Below are 11,093 nucleotides of genomic sequence, written 5' to 3'. Positions count from 1 at the left end.
CTGCTTTCCCAGGTGCATTAGCAGGGAGCTGGATGGGAAGTGGAGCAGCTGGGACAGGAACCGTGGCTCTCTGATTATGGGATGCTCAGGTCGCAGGAGGCAGTTTCAATCTCTCCTCCACGGTAGGGCGGGGCAGGGGGGGGTCATGCATGCATCCCCTTGAATGCAACCAGCAGCCTGGGTGCCTCTCTCTGCGTCACCATTTCCCGTAAACAACCACACATTCCTTTCCGGTAGAGGAAAAGCCAGGCTCGGCCAGGACCCCCTGCTGCGAGGCTGATTTCTTCGTGCCCTGCCCCCACCACCCGGAAGCAAGTCAATGACAGGAATTTCCCCGTAGGCAGTCATCCTGTGGGGGAGGAGGAGGAGCGATGCACCTGCTTGAGAATGGAGCTGCACCCAGACTGTGGCCTGGAGGATCCAGGCCGTCTGTGGGAGACCTACAGGCCAAAGGATGGGAGGAGGGCAAGAAGTGTGTCACGTTGGTGACTGGTGACTAGTGTCCCAAAGGGAGGCAGTGACAGGTACAGACTGATTCTGCAAAGGGCATTACTCCTGGAAGTAATGAGTGCCCTGTCATGGGGAGGGGGTACAGGCAGCAGCAGGAAGACCATCTCTGGTGACTCCATGCTGAGAGGAGGAAGGGACCTTGACTGGACGGTGACGCACATGGGACACCAGGGCTGTGTGTCCCATGGATGAGTCACGGGTGGCTTTCTTTTTCTTTCTTTTTTTTTTAAGATTTATTTATTTGAAAGAGTTACACACAGAGAGAAGGCGAGGCAGAGAGAGAAAGAGAGAGAGAGAGAGAGAGAGAGAGAGAGAGAGAGAGGTCTTCCATCCACTGGTTCACTCCCCAATTAGCTGCAACAGCCGGAGCTGTGCTGATCTGAAAGCCAGGAGCCAGGAGCTTCTTCCAGGTCTCCCACGTGGGTGCAGGAGCCCAAGGACTTGGGCCATCTTCTCCTGCTTTCCCAGGCCATAGCAGAGAGCTGGATCGGAAGAGAAACAGCCAGGAGTCAAACCAGCGTCCATATGGGATGCCGGCCCTGCAGGCGGAAGCTTAGCCCGTTATGCCACAGCGCCGGCCATGAGATTACATTTTTTTTACAGGCAGAATGGACAGGGAGAGAGAGAGAGACAGAGAGAAAGGTCTTCCTTTGCTGTTGGTTCACCCTCCAATGGCCGCCGTGGCCAGCTCGCTGCAGCCGGCGCACCACGCTGATCCGATGGCAGGAGCCAGGTGCTTCTCCTGGTCTCCCATGGGGTGCAGGGCCCAAGCACTTGGGCCATCCTCCACTGCACTCCCTGGCCACAGCAGAGAGCTGGCCTGGAAGAGGGACAACTAGGACAGAATCCGGTGCCCCGACCAGGACTAGAACCCGGTGTGCCGGCGCCGCAAGGCGGAGGATTAGCCTATTGAGACACAGCACTGGCCGAGATTGCATTTTTAAAACCTACAGTGACCGGGACCCTGGCCACAGCAGCCTCCACAAACAGCCCTTTCTCCCACCGCAGAAGGCAAACAGCTAACAAAAACTGAGAGGAACAAACGTACAGGAGAGCGAGCGAGTCCCAGCTGCCTCCTCGTTTGTGCCAAACCCGCCTCCATCAAGCTGGCCCTGGCTGGCTGGGCTGTCTCCTCGTCTGGGCTGTCCTCAGGTTCTGGGAGGCCGGGGTGTGGAGGGGCGGGCGGAGACCGGCTTTCCACAGCAGCTTCAGCAGGGACCTGCACAGAGCACCCTGGAAAATGGCTCTTTAACAAACACCCATAAAGCTTGTTTGTTTAACGGCAGCACTGATGCAGAACGAGGCAAGGAGCCAAGAGCTACACCTGTGATGTCTCGAATGCTCACCGGGCACGTGTGCGCACGGGGCGGGGCGGGGGGGCTGAGGGGTTCTATTATTATCCTCATTGTACTGCTGTACTGGTAACTTCCCCAGGTCGAAGGCCCCCTGGAGCGGGGACCTTGTGTCTTTCACCAGAGCATCCCCATTGCCAATGCACTGTAGGACTGCGGATGTTCCTTTGCGATGGACAAATGAGAACCTGAGGGTTTGGCCACTGCCTGGGACACCAGTGTACACAGTGAGCACCGGTTCGAGTCCCGGTGCTCCACTTCTGATCCAGCTCTCTGCTGTGGCCTGGGAATGCAGCAGAAGATGGCCCAAGTGCTTGGGCCCCTGCACCCGCATGGGAAGACCCAGAAGAAGCTCCTGGCTCCTGGCTTCAGCCTGGCTCAGCCCTAGCCATTGCAGGCATTTGAGGAGTGAACCAGCAGATGGAAGACCTCTCTCTCTCTCTCTCTCTCGCTCTCGCTCTCGCTCTCTCTCTATCTCCTCTCTACTTCTGCCTTTCAAATAAATAAATCTTAAAAAAAAAAACTATGAAAGTCAGAAATGAACAAGACAAGTTTATTTTGGTGCAAAACATATTTTTTGAGATCCAAATGCATATCATGGAAAAATTATGCATGGATTTCAAAAAAAAAAGGGTTTTTTTTTTTTGCACCAAAATCAACTGCTCTTTTAAGCGCGTTTTCCCATGAACCCTTTGAAGTCTCCCAGTGCCACCAAACACACACAGACTCTTCCTGCTCACTTCCCTGGGCCAGGCCTTACAACCAAAAACAAGATGTTCTCAGTGTTCCTGGCCGTCATCAACCCTAACGCATCAGGCGATGTCCTGCAGAGGCCCGAGCTCCAGCGCTGGCCGGGCCTGGCATTGCCCAGCCACTTGTGCATGTCTAATTGCACTTTCTGTGCTGTTCAGAGGCTCGTTGGGCCCCTGGCCAGGGACTTGTTTGTGATTTCAGGGCTGAGTGAGGAGAGCACCAGGTGGAGCCTCCCGTTCCCCCCGGGGCCTCCTACTGAGCAGCGAGTCAGGTGTCCAGCTCAGCACCACTTCTCCCTCTCCCTGTTTTGCCGTCTGTCTGTTCCCCCAACCCCAGCCACTGTTTGTTTTGCTCCTGCAGACAAGGCATAAGAGGATCTGTGACTCCCCGTCAGGGCAGGGGAGCCGATTTTCTCCAGTGCTTCCGGGAGCGGAGCAAGCCTGGCCGGTCCCTGCTGCAGAGGGATGGAGCTGAGCCTGAGCAAAGAATCCTTTGGCTCTCATCACTGGGTCCAGGATTGGCAGCCAACAAGCCAGAAGCCCTGTGTCAGGCACCTGCCACGTGGCAGTGGTGCACTGTGGTGGGTGGGCTCACCATGGTCCCTCGGGAGACACCCTAGTACTTTACCTGCAATTAGCGTGTCCCGCCAGCAGGTGGACTCATTGTAGCCCCACAGAGGTCAGAATGGCATTACCCGAGTACTGTACGGCAATTAGTACATTCTGCCAGCAGGGGGTGGGGGCCACAGAGCCTTGGACAAGACCAAAACAGCACTATTTGAAAGAGAGTTACATGAGGCCAGTGCTGTGGTGTAGCAGGTTAAGCCGCCGCCTGCAGTGTAGGCATCCCATATGAGTGCCAGTTCGAGTTCCGGCTGCTCCACTTCCGATCCAGCTCTCTGCTGTGGCCTGGGAAAGCAGTAGAAGATGGTCCAAGTCCTTGGGACCCTGCACCTGTGTGGGAGACCCAGAAGAAGCTCCTGGCTCCTGATTTCGGATCAGTACAGCTCCAGCCATTGCGGCCAACTGGGGAGTGAGCCAGAGCATAGAAGACCTTTCTCTCTCTCTCTCTCTGTGTAACTCTGAATTTCAAGTAAATAAATAGATCTTTTTAAAAAAGAGAGAGAGTTACAGAGAGAGATCTTCCATCTGCTGGTTCACTCCCCAAATGGCTACAACACGTGGACCATCTTCTGCTGCTTTCCCAGGTGCATTAGCAGGGAGCTGGATCGGAAGTGGAGCAGCCAGGACTCGAACCAGTGCTAATAGGGGATGCCGGCAGTGTTGGAGGCAGTGGCTCAGCCCACTGCGCCACATCAGCAGCCCCCATCTTAACCCTTTTTTTTTTTTTTTGACAGAGTTTAGACAGTGAGAGAGACAGAGAGAAAGATCTTCCTTTTTCCGTTGGTTCACCCCCCAAGTGGCCGTAGCGCGTTGTGGCCGGTGCGCTGCGCTGATCCGAAGCCAGGAGCCAGGTGCCTCTCCTGGTCTCCCATGGGGTGCAGGGCCCAAGCACTTGGGCCATCCTCCACTGCACTCCCTGGCCACAGCAGAGAGCTGGCCTGGAAGAGGAGCAACCGGGACAGAATCCGGTGCCTCAACCGGGACTAGAACCTGGGGTGCCAGCACCGCAGGCGGAGGATTAGCCTAGTGAGCTGCGGCCCTGGCCCCATCTTAACCCTTTTTAAGTGCACAGTTCCGTGTGGCACGAAGTACATTCGCCGTCACCACTGCCCCACCTCTCTTGGAAGGAAACACACTGTCTTCGTGCTTTTGTGTCTGGCTTAGTTCATTTATGATGTCTTGGAGGCATGTGTCAGAATGGCCTCCCTTTTCGGGATTAAATAACATTTCCCTGCATAGGTAGACCATAGTTTGTGTATCTGTTCATTCATCTGTGGGTGGCCACTGGCTTGTTTTCATCTCTTGGCTGCGTTGTATCATGCTAATATACAATATCTGTTCTTGTTCCTGCTTTCGCTTCTTCTGGTACAAGCCCGCAAGTGGAATTGCTAAGTCTCACCGTAATTCCTAACTCTGGAAACTGCTATGCTGTCCTCAATTCAATTTGTTTAAAAAAAAAAAAAAAAAAAGCCAAGGCCTGTGCTGTGGTGTAGAAGGTTAAGCTTCTGCCTGTGGCACCAGCATCCCATATGGGCGCTGGTTCTTGCCCGGCTGCTCCTTTTCTGATCCAGCTCTCTGCTAATGACCTGGGAAAGCAGTAGAAGATGGCCCAAGTGCTTGGACCCCTGCACCTGCGTGGGAGACCCGGAAGAAGCTCCTGGCTTCAGATCGGCTCAGCTCTGGCTGTTGCAGCCATTTGGGAAGTGAACCAGAGAATGGAAGACCTCTCTCCGTGCCTCTCCCTCTCTGTGTCTGTAACTCTGCCTCTCCAATAAATAAATAAATCTTTTAAAATTTTGTTCTATTCCTGGTTCAATGTAATACCAATCCAACAAACCTGGATTGAGCCTCTGTTACGTCTTCAGACGAGATACAATAGAGACAGAAAATTCTAGACGTGTGCAAAAATGAGGACATGCAAACCAGCCACCGTCTGTACTGTAATGGAGTAAGAGCAGGACCACGCCAGCCCGGGTTTTGCAGAGAACCTCACACAAGCTGAAACTCCCAAAAGCCACAAGTGAGTAGAGAGTGCAGAAGGATCTCCTTTCTGTAATGGGAGGTGTGTGTGTGTGTGTGTGTGTGTGTGTGAATCCTCTCCTGGGGACCCTGCCTGAAGCCCTCTGGCTGATCCTGATCCTTGGGGGTCTTCCCCAGTCATCTGCCCATGGGTAGTGTGGCGCCAGGACCCTGCGCTGGGCAGGTGGGGGCAGCCTCCAATGACCACACGGCAGGGAGCCAGCCAGATCTAGCCACGCTGGCAGGCAGGTAGCCCTGGGGCTCCTCAAGGGCAGGTATGGAGTTGGAAGGTGGCAGATAAGCTGCCTGGGACTGGGCTGCCTACATCCCAGAGAAGCCACCTGCTGCCCCCAGCCAAGGCACCCCATCACCACTGGCACGAGCCAGGCAGGAACCAGGGCTCAGGTGTCCCCTGTCCCTCTGAGACTCACAGGGGACGCAGTCACCCCAGCTGTCAAGCGACACTGGAAGTGAGAAGATGACTGACCGCCTGCCTAAGACCCCAGACCCGGGCAAGTTCGTCTGCCCCACCCTGCACCCCCGCCCCTCCAGGGCTGCTGGGGACAAGAACAGCCACTCCTCAGAGTGTCTTCCACGCTCATTGTATTTTGTTCTATCTGATTAACCCTGAATGCTGGCCACCCGTGACTTGGCCGGCCGCACAAGCCACGCAGCCTCGCGCCAAGACATGAGTTCCATTTCCTGATTCTTATGAATGAAGCCAGGGATGGGGTGGGGCAGGGCGGGGAAATAACCCAGCCCAGGCAGTGTGGGCCATCTCTCCGTGCCCTCTGCCCACATCTCTGCCCCATGGGGACATGCACAGCGGGTGTGGTGTGGCTGGGAGTCCTTATCGGTCAAGGTGGGCACCTCCACCGCTGTGTGGGTGGAGGGGCAGCCTGGGGCCGGGGGGTCTGGGATGGGGAAGGGCTCTGTCTGTGTGTGGGGGTGGTGGGGGCGGTATTGTACCCTCACTGTCACCAAAAGACACCCTGGTGGCAGTGTCACTCACAGAGCTCAGAGGAACCCCAGATGGCGGCTTTGAACTTGGCCTTTCGCTGTGAGCAGGTGCCGTGGAGGTGCAGGGGTGCGTGGGAACGCAGCCCATCCCAGCAGCCCCCGGCCTTGTGCAGAGCTGAAGCTACAGGAAGAACTGGGAAAGCAGTCTGCTTCCGGGCCAGTCCTCCCTTCCCACGGATAGAACCCTGGCCTTTTTTTTTTTTTTTTTTTTTAAGATTTATTTATTCATTTGAAAGGCAGAGTTACAGAGGGGGGTGGGGGAAGAAAGAGAGAGAGAGAGATCTTCCACTTAGGTTCACTCTCTAAATAGCCTTGACAGCCAGGGCTGGGCCAGGCTGAAGCCAGGAGCTTCTTCTGGGTCTCCCACGGGGGTGCAGGGGCCCAGGCACTTGGGTCATTCTCTGCTGCTTTCCCAGGAGCATAGCAGGGCGCAGGATGGGAAGTGGAGCAGGCGGGACTCGAACTGGCACCCATATGGGATGCTGGCACTGCAGACGGCATCTTTAGCTGCTCCACCGCAGCGCCAGCCCCACTGGCTTCTGTTAAGTAAGTTTTGGACACTGTGTGCTTTTGTTACCTGTTTTTGCACAGCGCTTCTGGAAGCCACAGTTACACCTAAAGGAATCACCAGTCCTTTCTTTGCTTTGTCGAGGGTCCTGTCCCTGTGGAGGGCTCCTGGGGGTGCCCTGTGCCCCCCAGGCCCCAGCACATGCTCGGTGAGTGTGGCTCGGAATCTCCCCGCCCCCTTGCGCATTGCTACCAGAAGCCGGCACCTTTTCCCCACTTTCTCTTTTGCCCTCCGCCCTGCCAACAGGAAGACCCAGAGGTCCGGCCCCATCCAGAGCTACAGTTGTGTCTCTTCTTGTTCTAAGACCACGACGTCATGCTTGGTGCCTGGCACTCGGTCCTGGCCCACCTGCAGGCACCTGAGCTCTGACTGCCCCCAGCAGGTGCTCCGGCGTTGCTAGCCCCAGGTCTCAGCAGAGCAGCAGCCCAGCCGGGCCGTGCAGACCTGGGGAAGGCACCCGTGTGAAGCCGGATTCAGGCCAGAGCCCTGGTGGTGGTGGTGCGGAGGGGTGGGGCTTGCAGAGAGCTCAGCCGACTTCGGTGACCACCCGTGCGACAAGCCCTGCACCACGGGCGGGCCTCGGCCAGCTCCCTGCCCAGAGCCCCTTCCACACCTCCCTCTTGGGATCCTCCCACGGCCCGTGCCGATTCCCAGGCCCACCCCCAGCGCACTAGGCTCAGGCCAGTGCGTCAGCCGCCTCCACGCTCTGAGGGCAAAGCCGGACTCTCTCCTGCTGCCCGGCGACGCAGGGGCCTGCCCCTGCGCTCCCCTAAAGGTGGCAAGAGCAGAGGCCCAGAAGCTTCCAGAAAGTGGTGACCCCCAGGGAGCGAGGGCTGCGGCTCGCTTCATGCTTGTGGGCCTTGGGGTCACTTCCTGGGGGACCCCGCGGTGCTCTCTGCTGACGCAGGCCTCGGACAAGCCAGGAGCTTCCTGTGAGACAGCGCCCAGCATTGCCGTCATCTGGCCTCCCACGCAGGCCCAGGCTCCGAGCTCCTCTCACCTCCTCCCGGCTCTCCCTCCCACTTGCCTGGACGTCACGGGCCCCGATGCTCCTCCCATGTCCCCGTGGGCTGCACACGCAGCAGCCGCGGGGGTCATCGGATGGCGTCTGTCCTTGGCTTAGAGCCCATCAGCTATTTCCCTATGTCCTGTGGAGCAGAGCGCAAGTCCTCCTGGGCCCCCAAAGGCCCCACCCTGGCCGCTTGCAGTGGCTCCTCCCACTATCCCACTAACTCCCCCCCCCCCACTGTTCCCAGGGCCTTTGCACTTGCTGCCTCCTGTGGCTCCGCCCTCTCCAGCTCTTTGCTGAGATGGCACCTCCCCTGTGAACTTCTCCCTAACCACCTGTTGACAGTTCAGCCTCTGTCACCCCTCACTCGCTGCCCTCTCCCCGCCCCTGGCCCAGCTTGGCTCTTCTCTCTCACCACCACCCCCTGCCGCAGTAGCTGTCTGACCCCTCCCACCGGGACAGCAGCTGTCCACTGGGGTGTCCCTGGCCCCTGCAATGCCGTTGGCAGACAGCAGGTGCTCAATGAGGACTTCTAGCTGGGCGTCCCTGTCTGCACCCAGGTGGCCTTGGGTCTGCAGGGCTAGATGAGGGCAGCACTGTGTCGGGCATTTCTGGACCAGAGTCAGGCGGGGGGAGCTCCTTACTCCTAAAGCGTCTCCGTGTTTACTTGTCACAAGGCTTCCACGTCCACGTGAGCACCCATCCTTGGGGCTTAACTCATTCTTTTTTAAGTTAATTAATTAATCCAAGAGGCAGAGTTACAGACAGAGAGAGAGAGAGAGAGAGAGAGAGAGATATCTTCCATCCATCAGATGGTTCACTCCCCAGATGGCTGCAATGGCTGAGGTTGGGCTGATCCAAAGCCAGGAGCCAGGAGCCAGGCCGGTTCGAGTCCCGGCTGCTCCATTTCCTATCCAGCTCTCTGCTATGGCCTGGGAAAGCAGTAGAAGCTGGCCCAAGTCCTTGGGCCCCTGAACCTGCGTGGGAGACCTGGAAGAAGCTCCTGGCTCCTGGCTTCAGATCAGCTCAGCTCTGGCCATTGCGGTCACTTGGGGAGTGAACCAGTGGGTGGAAGACCTCTCTCTCTGGCGCGCTCTCTCTCTCTCTCTCTCTCTCTCTCTGGCTCTACCTTTTTCTGTAATTCTGTCTTGCAAATAAATAAAATAAACCTTGAAAAAATATATATATATAATCAGAGAGATAGAGACATAGACCTTCCACTCCCTACTCTATTCCCCCAAAGCCTCCAACAATCGGATCTAAGGCCGGGCCAAAGCCAGAACCTAGGACCTCCGTCTGGGTCTCCCACGTGGGTGGCAGGTACCCAAGTACTTGAGCCATCTTCTGCTGCCTCCCAGTTGTGCAGTTAGTAAGAAGACGGAGCAGGAGCGGAGCCAGGCGCTCTGCTGTGGGATGGGGTGTCCCAGGTGGGGTCTTAACCCCTAACTCATACACCTGCCCCTCGTTTCCTCTTTACAACACCCGTACGTGGTAAAAATCCATGTGCCACAGAATCCATCCCTTTAAGCCTACAGTGCCATGATCGGTGGGGCACACTCACAGCCATGCCACCAGCGAAGCGATGTCCAACACCTCCCAAGAGAAATCCTACACCCATTGGCTGTCACCACCGAGTCCCGTTCATCTCCAGCTCCCCACCCGAAGCGTGGACATCGCAGTGTTTTGGATTTGGAATCTTCTCAGAATTTGCAATATCTAAATAGACCATCTGGGGGTGGGACTCGGGTCTAGATGCAACATTCATTGAGGTTCCCCGTTAATGGGTATTTCCAGAAGTCCTTAGGACATGGATTTAAAAGACAAATTTATTTGGGTGCAAAAAAAATTGAAAGCTATGTATCATTTTATCATATTCCTATGACTTGATGTAGGTATGAGTGCTTACTTTGCCCCCCAAAAAGGCATCTTTAAAAAAAGATTTTATTTATTTGAGAGGCAGAGTTACAGAGAGAGAGAGAGAGGTCTTCCATCTGCTGGTTCACTCCCCAATTGGCCACAATGGCTGGGGCTGCACTGATCTGAGGCCAGGAGCCAGGAGCCGAACTGAAGCCAGGAGCTTCTTCCGGGTCTCCCACACGGGTGCAGGGACCCAAGGACCTGGGCCATCTTCTCCTGCTTTCCCAGGCCACAGCAGAGAGCTGGATTGGAAGTGGAGCAGCCGGGTCTTTAACCGGTGCCCATATGTGATGCCGGCACTGCAGGCACCTACTATGCCACAGAGCTGGCTCCAACCGCACTTTCTGAAGTACCCTTACACACCTTACACACAGAACCCAAGGGACACTTTCTGCAGTCTCTCTACCGCAAGCACCTTCACTGTGCCTGCGTTTTGATCTCATCACGGAGCTCAGGCAAGGATTCTCCCCTTGGGGCGTCCCAGGAACCTTGCAGATCCTGGCGCTTTGGGGACTTAGGATTTGGGGACCACATATGCTCCACCTGCTACACACTTTGTCCATCCACTCAAGTGATGACCTCTCTTGATGGGTGGCTGTGGGCTGGAGCGGAGTCACGGCCACCCCTGAGGAGGGGACACCCGCTCCAGTCCTTTCTGCCGGCTCCTTCTCCGAGACCGAGTGTCCCTGGGCATTGATCATTGTCCCCGGAGCCCTGTGTGTCCCTCTTTGTGGAGCTCTGTTCCCGGAACAAACCTCAGTAGGGTGAGGAGCAGCAGAGAGAGCAGGTGCCCAGAGGGGCTGGGTGCCCACGTGAGACAGGACGGGTTCCGGAGTTGCCCCCTGGGAGGGGGGGAGGGGAGCATGATCCAGCTTTATTTTTGAGTCTTGAGTTTCTAGAATCTGGCAATGGTTCATCCCATAAAACAGGAACCACGCAGGGGAGGCTGGCTTTGAGGCCCAGAGCCATGACCTCCTGCAATTCTGATTCTGCTCTGGGTGGCCAGGAGCAGCGTTGGCAGCGTGAGCCGTGCGTGCTGGGTGAGGACAGGACTGGACGCCAGGGCTTCTGTGTTGTAAATGACGAATTCCATTGTCCGTGTTTAGGGTGCTGGTTCGAGACCCGGCTGCTCCACTTCCGATCCAGCTCTCTGCTATGGCCTGGGAAAGCAGTGGAAGATGGCCCAAGTCCTTGGGCCCCTGCACCCATGTGGGGGACCTGGAAGAAGCTCCTGGCTCCTGGCTTTGTTCTAACCCAGCCCTGGTCACTCGGCCACCTAGGGCGTGAACCAGCAGATGGAAGACCGATCTCTCTCTTTCTCT

The sequence above is a fragment of the Oryctolagus cuniculus genome, chromosome 17 (genome assembly GCF_051225735.1).
Source record: "Oryctolagus cuniculus isolate XC-2025 breed Fujian yellow rabbit chromosome 17, ASM5122573v1, whole genome shotgun sequence".
Lineage (NCBI taxonomy): Eukaryota > Metazoa > Chordata > Mammalia > Lagomorpha > Leporidae > Oryctolagus > Oryctolagus cuniculus.
The sequence above is the reverse complement of the archived record's forward strand: the minus strand, read 5'-3'. Positions refer to the sequence as shown.